This window comes from Ceratotherium simum, chromosome 13, assembly GCF_057802395.1.
Source record: "Ceratotherium simum simum isolate JZ-2026a chromosome 13, ASM5780239v1, whole genome shotgun sequence".
Taxonomy (NCBI): Eukaryota; Metazoa; Chordata; class Mammalia; order Perissodactyla; family Rhinocerotidae; genus Ceratotherium; species Ceratotherium simum.
This window is the reverse complement of record NC_141912.1, coordinates 29852005-29868101: the sequence shown is the minus strand read 5'-3', so window position 1 is coordinate 29868101 and position 16097 is coordinate 29852005. Positions and strand designations below refer to the sequence as shown.

The 16097-nt window shown below is 39.8% G+C and overlaps 1 long non-coding RNA gene across 4 annotated transcripts in view; it reads left to right on the top strand.

Annotated features, from left to right (window-relative positions):
• The window catches only part of LOC147915629 (uncharacterized), a 135600-nt gene that overhangs the window by 105569 nt on the left and 13934 nt on the right, over nt 1–16097 (top strand). The window contains exon 5 of one of the 4 annotated variants that reach the window (XR_015554055.1): nt 11633–11740. The exons of the other annotated variants lie outside the window; for them this stretch is intronic. This is a non-coding gene — a long non-coding RNA (uncharacterized LOC147915629). The remainder of the gene's footprint in view (nt 1–11632; nt 11741–16097) is intronic. 4 annotated transcript variants of the gene reach the window in all.

Sequence of the window (16097 nt, the reverse complement as noted above, 5' to 3'; positions counted from 1 at the left end):
GGGTTACTATCTGAATCTCTGTACCCTGAATTGCAATTCTTCACAATTAATAAATGCCTCTCTCCATCTCATTTTGGCTCTTAATTTTTAGGTTAACATACATGATCCAGACACACAGAAGGTTATCCCTGAGGGAACAGCCAGCCTGGTGGACTGGATAAAAGCCACTGTAAAGTGTGTTTACCCTGAGAAGGGAGACTGCTCAACTCCCCCTATAAATGCCAAACGGAACACCCCAGATGGAGCAGCTGATATGCTTTGTATGCAAGCCATGTGGGACTGACCTTATGATGACTGAGATATTCACCCACTGAATGTGACCGTTCCCCAGTGATGGGAAGGGGAAAACTCCCCCCTTCTACCCTTCTTGTGTTCTTATGGATGGACTAATAATAAAATCAACACAAGACCAGATTAACAGCAGAAAAAACCAATTTAATTATGTGCACACAGGAGAATCATGAAATTGATGCTTGGAGAATGAACAAAGTAGGCAGTATATACCGGACAAAAAAACTTAGGTTTAAGGTGTGTAATTAGTGAGGAAGTTAAGTAGTTTAGGCTTGAGGGAGTAAATTAGCAAGATTTGTTTATATAGGCTTCTTGGTCCTGAACTCTCTAGCTCTGGTGATAAGGATGAAGGGAGAACACCTATCACATGAGAGATTTATTTCCAACTTTTAGGGGAAACAGAGACAGGAGGGTCAGAATGCCCTTTTTCCTTCTCAGGTAATTTTAATTCTAGATAATCAATATGCTATTGCAAGATATTTTGGGGCAGCTTGCCCTGGACCCAACAGTTCCCTCCTCTGAAATTTTCCAGAAAGTCTCACATATTAAAAGTTGAGCTGATAGATTGTTCCACTATTTCATTGAATTAATCTTTTAGTCTTGAAAATAGATCAGTTTAGTTAAACAGTTGTGTCTCATTTTAAGAGGTAGCGATGCAGGTGGGCTACCAAAGTTAGGTCTACAGTGCAACTAATCAGGCATTTAATGAGGCACTTCTGTGGAAATAAAGAAAAAACATGGTTAACGGTTGGAGCAAATTATAAACCAGTTTCTTAGCCTAGGGGACAGCCAGTCAAAAAGATTTCTGGATGTCAGGGATGAAGCATCTTTTGCAGTTTGAAATGTCTCTAATGGTGTCATCAGGTGTTCAGGTAAATTTTCTGAGTGGCTTACACTGCAACAGGTACAAAGGTTGTCTAAACACGGGCTATTGTAGCAGTCTCTCTTAGGTTTATAACAAGTTTTTCAGTTTCAGTTTGCAGTGCTTTCAGGAAAAAAAGTAGCTTTAGTTCTTAACAATTCCAAGTCAAAAATAGGAGAAAAATTGGAAATATTAGTTTGGAGAGTTGTAGCCAAATATTTGAGAAACTAGAAGAATTTAGGATCCAGTTCAGTTTTTAGGTAAATAAAACTTCAAGGAAAATGAATAGCATTAGAATCTAAAATCCACAAGTGTATATTATAGTTTCCACTGAAACATAATTTTTATCTCTAAAATCACCCTTATTTTTATCAAATATAGTCAAATTAAGAGTAATTGTTTGCAAAATAAGTCTAGTTTCAATGAATGTGGCTTAGTTATTTACATAAGTACAGCAAGAACAGCAATTGATCATATAAGTTCTTTTAAATTTCCTTTGGTGGATCTTTTCATAAGGAATCTCCAGATTGAACTTTTAATAGCCTCTTGAGGTTAAGAAGCCAAGTCAAATATTCTGCCTGCAATAGATTTGGAAGAATGTCTCTCTTCTTGAGGTTCCCAATATATCTGGAGGTTTTTGCACCTGCCAGGAAGTGACCTTCTTTCCTCACCTGGTTAGGCTGTTGGAAATGCTGTAAGTGAGGAACAAGTCTTCCCCCCTCCGCCAGGGATTTATTGGGCTCATGGAGTCAATCTAAATTCCTTAAAGCTATTTGGTCATATCTGAATTTATGCATGTCTCTGTTAAATGTGACATTCAAGTCAAAGACTTGGTAATATAACCAATGTTTTCAATTGTGTCCTTTTATAAGAACAGATTCTTATTGAATTTGTGCAAAAAATATATTGTAATGAAAATAGGAATACTCACTGAGAGTTTCTGAATTCTGGAGGAACAGAGAGGGAAAAAAATAATTGTTTCAATTCTGCTTATAAATAGAAAGTATAGTCACCAAATTGCTGTAAGTTATAGATAGTGTAAGAGAAAAGAAACAATTCTCTGTTTACTAAGAATATTACACAGAAGCTAGAGAATTACATATACTGCTTTTAGTTGAGAGCAGAACAAATACATCAAGATAAATTTGATACGTCATTCTAACAGAGAAAACCCACAAATTCTAGCCCTTAGAATATATTAAATCTTATTTTAAAAATTCTTAAAATATAATTTTAGTTTTAGCTAACTTGAACACACAAGGTAAGATTTTTTCCTATTTTTTTTAACACAGAGAGAAAGCCGAATTTTAATTTTGTACCAGCTTTCTTTTGATATTAAAACTCATTTTCTTAATTAAATTCATTCCAATATTAGTTAGTCCTGACCATGCATAAAATCCCTTTCCAAAGATTCCTTTTCCATAAGCCTTCTATAGCTTTCTAGGTCCATTTTAGTTTATCACTTATTCTCTTTTTTTATTCAGAAATAACTAGCTTTATTTTGGGATAAAATTTTCTTTTTCACAACAAAATGTATCTACATTTTTTATTCAAACGTACAATCTTATTTTCCCTGCATACAGAGATTTTTCCCTTATTATTTTTAAATTTTTGTTTATTGCAGTAACATTGGTTTATAACATTGTAAAAATTTCAGGTGTACATCGTTATACTTCTATTTCTGCATAGATTACATCATGTTCACCACCAAAATACTAATTACAACCCATCACCACACACAGGTACCGAATTATCCCTTTCACCCTCCTCCCTCCCCCCTTCCCCTCCCTTATTATTTTTAGAAACTTTAATTACATATATTAATTAAAAAATTTAACACTTAGAAACTTTAAATTCTAGGGAAACTGAAAAGTAAGAACTGTGAACTGTAAGCTATACTCATATTCTTTAGATTGACAAATTTATGAATACATTTTATAATTTCTAGAAACATTTTTTCATAGTACAGTCTTTCAATAAAGCACAGAACATGTTGTGTAATAGACCCAAATTTATCTTTTAGTTTTTTCTGTAATATGTCAAAAGTAGATAAACCTCTGTTCAGTAATTAATGTTCTATTATTTTATCCTATCTGGAAATGATCTAGATATTCAATGAACTTTTCATAATTCAACCTTACCCAGTAAAACTCTAAAGTTTTAAGTCATCAAAAAGACTTGGGGAAGTTATTTTTAAGTGTGCATCCCATAAAATGTAATTATTGGATCTAAAAATTCTTATTGCAATAACATCTATATAATTCATTTGTTCTTAAAAATCATACTTAGATTATTCATGAAAATTTCATGAGACGCTAAAGCAGTTAGCCACCATCTTAAGTCATTTTTTTGTTGACAAATTTTGTAAAAGAGATAACATGAGCTTATTTGACTAATAACCCAGGTAGAATAAAAGTTGCATGTTTACATTGTATCCAGTGCTGATAACTCTAAAGCCATGCTTATTTTAATTAAACCAACAAACTCAAGCAAGCTTTTATTTACCAAAGATTATTTTATATCATGTTTACTTGGAAAACATTTGGGTTAGTTTTTGTTATATTTAGAAACAATTTATATAAGCATTTACTTTAATTAAATAGAGCTCTTTAAAAATTGATTTTGACAATATCATCCCAAGGTAGAAAAATACCATATCTGTAGCATACGTACATATATATAGACAGACACAAACAGAAATCTTATCGCTTTTATTTTAAAATTTCAGCCATGAATCAACTACAATACAAAACTCACTAGTTTGTAAATAATTATGTCTCTAGCAGATGGAACAAGTTAAGGTTTCCTACTTAAAGTTTTTTTTTGTTAATATTTGTGGAAAAGATTTTTACGATTTATATTTGCCTTAGACAAGGAGGCTGTGACTTTTGAGGTGAAAGAGCCTCTCTAGCAGCCTGCATTTAAAACAAAACATTTTGCTCTTCTTTTTTTTTAACTGCATGCTTTACTGATTGAGTTAGCCAAGTTTAGTCTCAGGCAATTGTGGACTGTTATCTTCTAGGGTGTTTGCACTCTAAAGACATGGTAAAATTTACAAGTTCAAAGGACAGAGAGAAAAAATGTAATTTTTTTCCTAGGAGTTTTGGGATAATTTTTCTTTCAGCCTTAGAAATTGGGGCTGGTCTAAATAAAAGTTCCTTGAGAGGTTACAAGCCTTTTGAGATAACTAAGGGAGGTTTTGGGATTGCGGAAAGGGAATGGGTGGAATCTGAACTGCTTTTAGAGCCGAATTTTCAGTTTTGCAAAGATTTGTAAGACAAAGACAGTTACTCTCAACTCCTCAGAAATTGTGTGGTAACTTAAATGACATCATAGGTTGATCTGCCCATCCAATTACATTATCCTTTATTTGCTTCTTTCCCTCTAAGTACACAGTTTTATTTTAACTGAGGAAGAAGGCCTATAAAAAAATTCCCATCAGACTCTGAATATCAGCTTTCAATTAGCCAATTTTTGACCATAGAGCTACTAAAAAAAAAAACAAAATCCTTCTAAATATCTTGTCAGTTTTCAGCTGGGACAAACAGTAAATATTTCTGGCAGCATTAAACAACTCCATGGACCCAAGAGGTATCCTCAAAGGTTATTACTTTCCCAAGATCCAGAGTTATTCCCAAAGATAGCAAAAAGAAAGAACTGACAGCCTGTATGGCCCAGGCAGGCAGAAAGTTAAGCCAAGCCTCTAGGACATAAAATGAGATAAGCAAGAGGTAATGGTTATCTTTAGGAGACAAAAGGTAAAATGGGTCTGGGTATGGAAAGGAAGGGACAATGTGACATTTTATTTTTCTCTTTTGACTAGGCATTACAGAATGGCCATTGAGTGGAGGTAAAAGGGCTGTTGTTCAGGGGACAGGGATTCCCTGGGAGGGGGTTCTAGGATGTATCCACAAAAGATATTGCGCAGGAAGGCTTGAAGCTGGCAGAGCCTGATTATAGAGCTCAGCAAAGCATGCCTACTGCTTGTCCCAGGTGCTTCTGTTAAATTTATTTTCCAGCTTTTAGAATTGACATGAATAACCTGTATACCCTTGAGATTAGGCTGGAGTGCTCTCTGTAAATCTTGTAGGAAAAGGAAGTTAAAACAGACAGATGGGGCTGGATTTTAAGTAGGAGATTTTATGTTGGATTTTTGTGTTGTCTAAATTTTTGTTCTCTATTCTTGTTAGGGAGTCCCTAATCTTGCTGGTATATTACATAATTTTCCTTTTTCTTCTTAAGTACTGGACAACTGTATCTCTAATGTCCTGAATTTTTTATAATACCTAAAAATGTCTCAAGGCAAATAAGGAGGAGTCTGAGTAGACTTTGATTTTTGTTCTAATTTCTGTCTTTTCATCTTATTAAGAGAGTCTCAATGGCTAGGCATATTACCAATATAAGAACTCTCTAATTTTTTTTTTTCTGATTTAGAAGTTTTTCCAATTTAAAGGATCCATTGTTTGGCCATTGACTAGTAGGATCTTAATAGCAACTCAAACCAATAAGACTTTTTATGGCTTAACCATCCCCAAAGGAGAGTGCAAAAGATGCAGCCCTCACTAGATTTAAAATTTCACTCCCAGAGTTATCCTAAGAATTATGAGGGGCCCTGTTTTTTACCACAGAGAATGACAGGGAATCACGTGTTTTCTCTCATTTGAGCAGAATAGGGTGTTCAGATTCCCTCCGCTTGGATCCACAGCCTATTTGGCTGCCCACCAGATGCATATTCATCCTCTGGCTGGCGGAGACAGAAGATTATCTCCGGGAAGAAAGGATCAACAACATGAAGAGTACTTGTTCCAAGTCTTTACTAGAGTCATTTTGTCCAAGAAACTAGTTTCACAAATATTTTCTCCCGCTAGTCTAAATTTAGAAAGGCAAAAATGGTACTCTCACCACTTTTATTCCCATCAGACTCTCCAGACAGAGATCTGGGAGGCTGAAATGGTAAGAAAGATTACCTTTTTGCCGGCTTCTGTGTCAGATGTCCCAGGATCTCTTTGCAGTAGCCCAAGAGAGACAACAGTTTTCCAGTTGGTGAGATCTCCTGGTTGGATTGCCAAAACTGTTGGGGATGGGGAAATTGCCCCCTTCTAACCTTCTTGTGTTCTTACGGCTAGACTAACAATAAAATTGACACAAAACCAGATTAACAGGAGAAAACCCCAATTTAATTATGTACATATAACTGAGGTACATAATTAGTGAGGAATTTAAGTAGAGTTTAGAGTTGAAGTAGTCAATTAGTAAGATTTGTTTATATAGGCTTCTTAGCCCAGAATTCTTTAGCTCTGGTGATAAGGATGCAGGGAGAGCATCTTTCACATGAGAGATTTATTTCCAGCTTTTAGGGGAAACAGACAGGAGGGTCAGAATGCCCTTTTTGCTTCTCAAGTAACTTTAATTCAAAATAATCAATAACTACTGTGGGATATTTGGGGTGGCCTGCCCTGGGCCCCAACACCAGGTTATGATAAATGCTGTGATTAAGGGGGCCCCTGTTGCAGGGGCACCCCGTGTAACTTTACTGCTACAAAATTCAACAACAGTTCTAGAAGCCTTATCAAATTTTCCATTTCAGCTTCCCTGTGTAGGTCTTACTAACACCAAGAACATTAAAGTAATTAAGAAAAGAGGGAGAGACAAAGGGGATGGTCAAGGATTTGACCTAGCCGAGTGAGAGTCTTCAGACGGTTCTTGAAAAATGGGATGAATAAAGTGGGCATTAGTAGAGTTAAAATGAAGGTGGTGATGAAGCACTATCAGAGATTGGGTGGACCAATAGGACCCGTTGCTTGTCCCCCAACATTAAAGGGCCCCAAATACGTCTAATCTACTTATCACCATTTGGAGGAATTTAAGCCAGAAGGCAAAGATTAGTTTGAGAAACCAGACTAGGAATCTCTTGCAGTGATGATTAGGGAGATTAACCAAGGTAAAGGTTGACATAGAGACCAGGGTCTTCCAGCTCCACCCCCAACCAGGAACCCAAGGCCATATGCACAAGTGTGAGTAAAATGGCCAGGGGGAGAAGAAACTTTTCTGGGACTCTTTGATACAGCAGCTCAATGCACTGTGATTCTAAAACCTGTTGATGAAGTCTTAATGGAGTCTAAGGTTAGATAGGGAGGATATGGAGATGGGATTAAGGTAAAATTCTTCATGAAAATTGGAGTTTTTGAGCATATTTTTTGTGAGGTGGTCACATCTCCTTTACCTGAGTGTAGTATTGGGATAGATATTATGTCTAACTGGGGATTGCTTCCCCTACCTAATATTGTAAAACAGAAGGCATGGCAATTCACCCTCAGACCAGTTTTAATTGGGCATGCTAAATGGAAACCCCTAGAACTGCCCAAGCCCACGTAGGTGGTTAACGTAAAACAATATATAATACTTGGTGGATAAAAAGAGTTTACCACTTTAATTAATGACATGCTATAAGCTGGAGTCCTAGCACCATCAAATTCACTGTCCAATAGCTCTGTGTGGCCTGTGAAAAAGGTGGATGGCTCATGGAGACTAACAGTAGACTATCAAGATTTAAATAATGTGCATCCATAGCCCCAGCAGTACAGACATGGTCTTAAACATACAGAAAATACAGCAGGCTAATGAAGGTTGGTACTCAGTGATTGACCTTGCAAATGATTTCTTCTCTATCTTGATCTCAGAAAAGAGCCAATCACAGTTTGCTTTCACATGTCAAGGATCCCAATTTAGTTTTTCTGTGCTGCCACAAGATTATCTGAACTCACTGGCTTATCGTAATAATTTGAGCAGAAGGGATTTGGACTTGATGCAAGTCTCCAGTGTAATAATACACTATATTGAGGACATTATGATAATATTGGAAACTGAAGAGCAGGCCAGGACTGATTTGAATGCCATAGTGACACACATGACTAACTGGGGTTGGCTAATAAGTCCAGCAAAAGTCCAAGGGTCTGCCCAAAACAGTAAAATTCTTAGGAATAACCTGGGCAAGAGCCATCTGGGATATTCTACAAGTGACTAAAAGTAAACTGCTGTCACTACTCTCCCATAGGACCAAACAAGAAGCCCAGCTTTTGGTTGGGTTATTTGGATTTTGGAGAGTGCATATTCCACATCTGGGAATGTTGCTAGCTCTCATCTATAAGACTACCTGAAAGAAATCTATATTTGAGTGGGGACCTGAACAAAAGCAGACCATGTCTGAATTACAAAAGATTGCAGCTTTCTCAACGCCTTTGGGCTCTTATGATCCCCACTCAGATATGATTTTGGAAGTGTCTATCACCCATACTCATGCAGACCGGAGCTTATGGCAAAAGCCCATGAATGCCTCGCAGCAGCGACAGTTGGGATTTTGGACCAGAAAATTCCCAGATGCTGCTACCTAATACACATCATTTGAGAGACATTATTAACCTGCTACTGGGCATTAATTGAGACTGTCAGTGACTGAAGGACATAAAACAATCATAAAACCCGAGATACATTTACTATCTTTTGTGATGTTATAGAAACACTCTAATAAGGAAGGCAGTGCCGAGAAGAGTTCCATAATAAAATGGAAATGGTTTATACAGGACCATGCTGCCAGGAGGATGCAAGGAGGCACCCACTATATCCATGAGCAGGTAGCCTTTTTTGCTTTAGGACCAAATTTGGAGCTACCTGAGGAGCTGCCGGAACTGATTGCCATGTGGGCAGTGCCCAATATACAGTTATCAGTTGAACAACAAAGAGCTGCTTGGTTTACAGATGGCAGTTCAAACATGAATGGACAATATCCCATTTGGAAAGGTGCCATATTAAGACCAGCAGATGGCAAGACTCTGACTGAAGAAGGCAAGAATAGGTCAGCTCAGTGAACTGCCTGCTGTTTTCTTAGCAGTGATGGAAGAATTGAGCAATGGTAAAAACCCCTATGTTTGGGTTTTTACTGAATCTAGGGCTGTAGCCAATGGCACAGCTATTTGGTCAGGTACACGGACAATGGAAAACTGTACCATTAAAGGCATACCTGTATGGGACATGGCCTTATGGAATCACTTTTGGAATTTAAGGGGTACATTAAAGTAGGACATGTTGATGCTCGTTAGAAGAACCCCCTTCCATGTTTGGAAGCTGATTGGAAGTAGAACATGTTGATGCTCATCAGAAGAACCCCCTTCCAGGTTTGGAAGGTGATTGGAACTACCAAGTGGACCTTTGGTGCACTTCCTTTAGATGGCTACCTGGGTCCATGAAATGAGTGGACATGGGGGGTTGCAGTAATACATAGATGGGCTAAACCTAGACTTATTCCTCTTGCACACTGGGAGGCACAAAATGCCAGCAAGAACTGCTCTGTCTGTCAACAAGAGAGACAGACGCTGCAGATGGCTAAGGGGAAAAATTTCCCAGGGGGAAGTCCCCACACATAGCTAGCAAGTGAATTACGTTAGACCAATGCCAGCAGCCCCGGGGGACTATAAATTGGTCCTAACAGGAATAGATGCTTACTCCAGTCTGGGCTTTGCATACCTAGTGGCAGAGGAAAGTGCTCAAAATACAATTAAAGTATTGGAACAGAAGATATTGTACAAATTGAGGCACATAGTTACATTTCTTTGGACCAAGGGATGCACTTTACTGCATGTAGCGTGCTACAGTGGGCCGAGAGATACATCAGATGGACATATAATGTTGCATATCATCCTCAGAGTAAAGATTTACTAGAAAATTGGAATGGGTAGTTGAAACATTTGCTGTCTAAAAAGAGGGGAGATGAAGACATGAGAGGCTGGCTTAACCACCTCATGACTGTGTGCTCACACTCAACATGACGGGGGCTAAGACAGGGTCCCCATTGGATAGATTTCTCCACTTTTCTGGGGGATCTGGAGAAGAGGAGGTGGGAGAGGATGCTCCCCTCCTTTTCCACATCCTTGTCCACATCACCAGACATGTCTTTTTTTCTACCTGATGCAGTGGTCCTAGAAGCAGGGATGCAACTGTGAGTGCTGAAAGCAGGGATGGTTCCTAAGCAAGAAACTGTAACTACACCTCTGAATTTTTATGTCAGAATTCCTAGAGTCCTGATAGAATGGGTTGTGCCTTCACCCCACCTGGCAAAGTTGGGGCTGACAGTGCATGCTGTTGCATTGCCTAATGGTCAGGACAGCCCACTAGTTCCACACCTGTGTAACCCTTCCCTATATGAGTGGGAGTGGACTGAAGGGCAGGCATTTGCTAGACTAGTACTGCTGCCAGCAATCTGGGCCAGTACAGTGGCTGAACTTAATGTCCCTTACAAGGGTGGAAGAGTCTGGGAAAAATAAATGACAAATGGAAAGAAGGAGAAAAAGTAGCTGAGGGTAAAGGAATGAATAAGTGGGTTATGCAATGAGGGAAATCCAACATTTTATTACTATGTCAAGAGAGGCTTAGAGCAAGAGAATAATATTATCTCTTGGTATAAGCATACCAGATGCTTGGAAGGGTGAAGTTATTTGTTTGCCAAGCGCGCTCTTGTTTTTGGAACCTAACAAGTTTAAATGGAAGCCTGCAAACCTGACTGACCTCAGTCTGGGAGACATTTTCATATGACATGATGTTGGACTGGATAGTTGTTAATGACTGAATGAGATTCTGCTATTGTGCCAGTATCTTTTGACTTTTGTGATTGTTTTGCTGTAAGGAATATGTGTTTGAAGACCAGGGCGTGGACTGCAATATTGTGACTTATAAGAAATACATATACTTGGTCATTCAGATGACTGAAATAGATTTCTCAAATATATTTCATTTTCATCCACAGTTTCTGGCTCATAGCTCCCCAAACCCTTGGAATTTCTTGAGCGATAAGAGCAGTGGGACATCTCTTGTCCTCAGTTATCCCACCCAAAAGTGGGGGCTGGTTTCCAGAACAACCAGCCATGTGATCAGAGGATTGGAACATTCAGTCTCACTCCCTGATTTCCAGGGTAGGGGAGGTACTTGAGGTTAAATCAATTGCCAATGGCCAATAACTTAGTCAATCATAACTACATAATGAAACCTGCATAAAAACCCAAAGGACAGCTTATCAATCTGTTTTTTTTTTGGAGAGCTTCCATTTTGGGGAACCAGAATGCTTCCATGTGCCACCATGCCAGGCCCCAAGCTCCACGAGGACAGAGCTCCTTTGTTTAGGACCTTGCCCTTTGTATCTCTTCATATAGTCAGCTCTTGATTCATACCCTTTAATATGCTTTGTAATAAATTGGCAATCTAGTGAGTTAATAGGTTTCCTTGAGTTGTTTGAGCCATTCTAGCAAATTAATCAAACCTGAGGAAGAGGTCATGGGAATCTCTGACTTATAGCCTGTTGCTCAGAAGTACATGTAACAACCTGGACTTGTGATTGGCATCCTGAGTTGGAGGGGGTCATTGGAACCCTTAGTTTGTAGCCAGTCAGTCAGAAACACAGGTAACAATGTGGGATTCTGATTCTATCTCCAGGTAGATAATGTCAGAATTGAGTTGAATTCTTGGACACTCTGCTGGCCTCTGAGAACTGCTCGCTATCGTGGGGAAGCCTCTACACACACACGTTGGAATTGGTTTCAGGTACTCTTTGCAAGAAGACTATGAAAAATGAGAGTTATGTTTTTATTTCTCTGCATTTCTTTTCTTTTTAAGCCCAAAAGGTGTGTCCTTGATTCAGGAGAGGTTTTGAAACCAAAGCCTAAAGTAAAAGTTATGGAAAGACAATCTTCCTTCCTGGTATTTATTTTCCAAAACCCATGTGAATTGAGAAAGTGATGCCAGGTGTCCCAGTAGGGGAAGGAAAGGAAAAGATATTTCTATATTTTGGAGAGAAGGGGCAGTCCTATAGATTTCACTAATAATTAGAATGTGAGGAGTCTGCTCTCTTGCAGTGCTTGAGGGAGGTGTGAGGCTTTCTCAGGAAAAATTGTGATGTGGGGAACCTAGGGAGGCTGGATTCTAGGCTCTGTTTGCCAGACTCAGATTCCTGCAACAAGTTGTCTTCGAGACAACTAAATCTGATCCGTGTGGCATTTCAGTCGTAAACAGCCTGGCCTAAAGTCTGGGGAACTCCACAAAATATTTTGACTTCTATAAAACTCTTGGGATTTTTGAGTGGTGCTGAGGATTGAGGAAAAAGGGCCCAAATAAAAGTAGAAATATCCTGCCAGTTTGACAGGATTTAAATAATGTTTGGAAATTATTTGCTTTAAAAAAATGTAGTAATGAGACATTTTATAAATGTCTAATCTGTGGCATAGGATTAGTTTCCACGACACTACAAATGTAAGTGTCTTGACTTAGCTTACTTAATCTTTTTGAATTCTTTTTCAGGTAATCTATAGTTTTCTATTTATTTAGAGTCATTTACTGGAAAATTATTGTATTCCTGTGGTGGTGTCTTGTTTCCTTGCTTTTTGTGTTTCTAGTGGCTTTGTCTTGATACCTGCACATTTGAGGGAGCAGTCACCTCTTCCATTCTTTTTGGATTGACTTTATGGGGAAAGACTTTGACTGAAAGTGGCTGCAAGGGCTTCAGCTGGGTGGGATGCAGCGCCTCTGGTTCCCGGGAGGGCACAGCCGCACAGTCTCCAAGCAGCTCCCTCAGCTGAGGTCAACATGGTCGAAGATTGTGTGGTCTTCTGTGGCCAAGGCTGTGGACATTCTGTGGGTGGCAGTTGTGGTTATGGCTATTGGGGTCCTGCGAGATGAAGGCTGCTGGGATCCTCCTGGTCTTCTTTTTTGCCTCGGGGGTTCTAGCTGGTGGGATCCCTCTTGGTGCCTGGACTGGTGTGATGGCACTCACAGCAGTATCAGAGCTGAGGTCCTGGGATTAGGTGCATGTGGAACTACCACAGGGCCTTGGCCATGGGGCACAGGTGTCCTTGCTGCAGTGGTGCCAGTTGTCTGAGGTGCAGATGTATGCAGATCTGTGGAACAGGGGTCTGGGTCTCTGGGGCTCACTACAGTGACTGCGGGTGAAGGGGAGGAGTGGAGCACAGCAGCAGCATGGGCCCTGGGATGACAAGGTACAGCAGTGGCTTGGGCCCAGGGGGCAGAGTGCAGTAGTAGCAAGCCCTGGGGATAGTAGTTAAAGTCAGGACTTATGACCCAGGGGGCAATCACAGAACAGCAGCAGAAAGACCAGATGGTGATGGCCCATTAAAGCTGCATGTAGGGACCTAGGGGGCAGAGTGCAAAGCAGCACAGTGTAGCCCCAGATAATAATGGGTCAAAGCCATGACTTGAGACACTGGACTGCAGAGCAGCAGCAGCTCCAGCCAGGTCCTGTACATGACCAGGCGCTGTGGAATCCCAATCCAGGAGAGTGGGGCACTGCTGAGAATGAAGCCCCTGGGGCAGGTCATACTGCAGTGACAGCTCCAACCCCAGGGAGAAGACACAGCCATGGGACTCTGGGCAGCTCTGTTAACTGAGATCAGCATTGGTGAAGACTGTGGGGCTCCTTGGTATCAAAGACTGGAAACACCCATGGTGGTGAGGTTCTGCTATCTTTTTCCCCGGGGGAAATCTCTTTGAGGGACTCCTTCTTATCGCTGAGCTCCTCTGGACTGGGGGATGGATTCACGCAGGTAAAGTGCTTCCGATGTGCCAAGCTCGGCTTTTGAGCCCCTCAGGGTTTCTGCAGCTTCTTCCTTATAGCCTAGTGCTTCCGCAGAGCTATTTGCCATGGTTTGTAGTTGTTTATTTATTATGAGGGATATGAGTTTTGGGATCCTCTAGCCCTCAGGCTTGCTGAAATCATCTCTCCACTTGAAAGATTTTAACAAACTATCTGTGGGTATTACAAATACTCCCACTAATTATCTCTTCTTAAAAGACAGAGGTAAAGATGAGGTGTTGGGATATACACACTAAGTTCTTTGGGAAAAATTGAGGTGATCACTTCTGATAAGTTTTGCAAAGTCTGTTTAAATAGTACTTCAAACACCTTATGCCTATAAAATCTTCCCAGAGATTTTTGGAAAAATGTTTCAGGATGTTTGTCAAAACTATATTTCACTGTCTTTTGCTGGGGGACTGTAATGTTATTAAAGTTCAAATATTTTAATAAAAATTGATGAAATAATGAAAAGTAATAGGATATATTGGAGTATATGAGGAAGACATTTGGTTTAAAACTAATTCAGCCTGAACTGGTTTTTCCAGAAAGGTCTGATGTGGCCTGTTGGGCATGCATTGGACATCTGCTTTAAACATATACAATGTCCCAAAGCTGAGAATGATGCCCTTAAAGATAGGGATGTTGCCTTCCCCCCATATCAGCATTTCTTTAAGGATAAGCATCTCTTCCTAGAAATTAAGGATTAATTACCAACTTTTTGTGTTCACCTAGTGACCACTGACCTGCTGACCACCAACCTGCTGAGTTCGCTTTTTGACCACTGACCTGCTGTGCTAGAAAACCATCCCGTGACTTTTGTAAAAAGGATATTTCTCTCATATGCGATGAATATTCTTTGTTCCAAGATGATATGTAACCACTCTGTACACCCTGCTTCTTCAGAGTGCTTTCTTCCTTGGGGAAGGAGGCCCCCAAGCTATAGTCCTTAAACTGGTTCATATAATAAGCTCACCCCAATTTTGATTTATAGATTGGTTATGGAATATTTGCATTGACAAAATATACCACAGTAAGGGCTGAAAAATTTTCTTCTTCTCTTCTAAATTGTTTGGCTGGTCTAATAATCAAATTGACATAAGACAGATTAACAGGAGAAAAATAAAAGTTTAATAACGTATATACCTCCTGTATACATAGGAGAAACCCAAGAAAACTGAATAACTCCTGGAAATGGCCAAAGCCATTATCTTAAATACTGTTTTCAGCTAAAGACGAAAGAAGATGTTGGGGTAGGGAAGTCAGTTATGGGAGGTTGTCAGGAAAAGCACAGTAAGCCAGGGTATGGTGTTATTCAGATTTAAGTCCTTGCCTTCTTCATTGGTAAGAGTTTCTAGAGACTGAGTCATCCTTCTCTTCCTGGCACAGCAAGGGAGATACCCTTACAAATGGAGATTTCTCTTATACATGTAAACATCTCTTACAAAGGGTAGTTTCTACATGGTTTGGTTTTCAGAGCTTCTCCCGCATCTGCTGTGTCTTAAAAATAATCACCCTAGGGCCAGCCTGGTGGCGCAGGCAGTTAAGTGTGCGTGCTCCGCTGCGTCGGCCTGGGGTTCGCCAGTTCGGATCCCAGGTGCACACAGACGCACCGCTTGTCGGACCATGTTGTGGCAGCGTCCCATATAAAGTGGAGGAAGATGGGCATGGATGTTAGTCCAGGGCCAGTCCTCCTCAGCAAAAAAAAAGAGGAGGATCGGCAGATGTTAGCTCAGGGCCGATCTTCCTCACACACACAAAAAAATAATCACCCTAAAATAATCCTTACCCCAAAGAGACATATTTTAGGGTGGCATATTCTGCTCCCCTACACTATTTACTAAAAGAAATTTTTAAAATAAATACAACTAAATCTTTGCAATGTGAATAGGGTAGGGGAGGAATAAATATTGCTCTACTCTCTAGGTTCTTCTGGCTTTTCTAAGAATTAAATTGACATGAAACAGAATAACAAGAGAAAATCAAACAAATTTAATAACATGTAAACATGGGAGAAACCCAGGAAAGCTGAGTAACTCTGAAATGGCAAAAGCCACCACCTTAAATACCATGTTCAGCTAAAAGCAAAGGAGGATTTTGGGGTAGTAGTTTGGAGCTTCAAAGGGGATGAAGACAATTCACACAGAGATGGAAAAGCAAATGTCTGTCATACCTTGCAAAAACAATGGGACATGGGGAGGACTTTGATCAAACGGGCCTTGCTAGATTCCTCCCTGTCTACCACACCTAGTTTATATTATACTATAGTTATTTATGTTGATAGGTGCTTCCTGGAACAGGCTTTCTATATTAAAT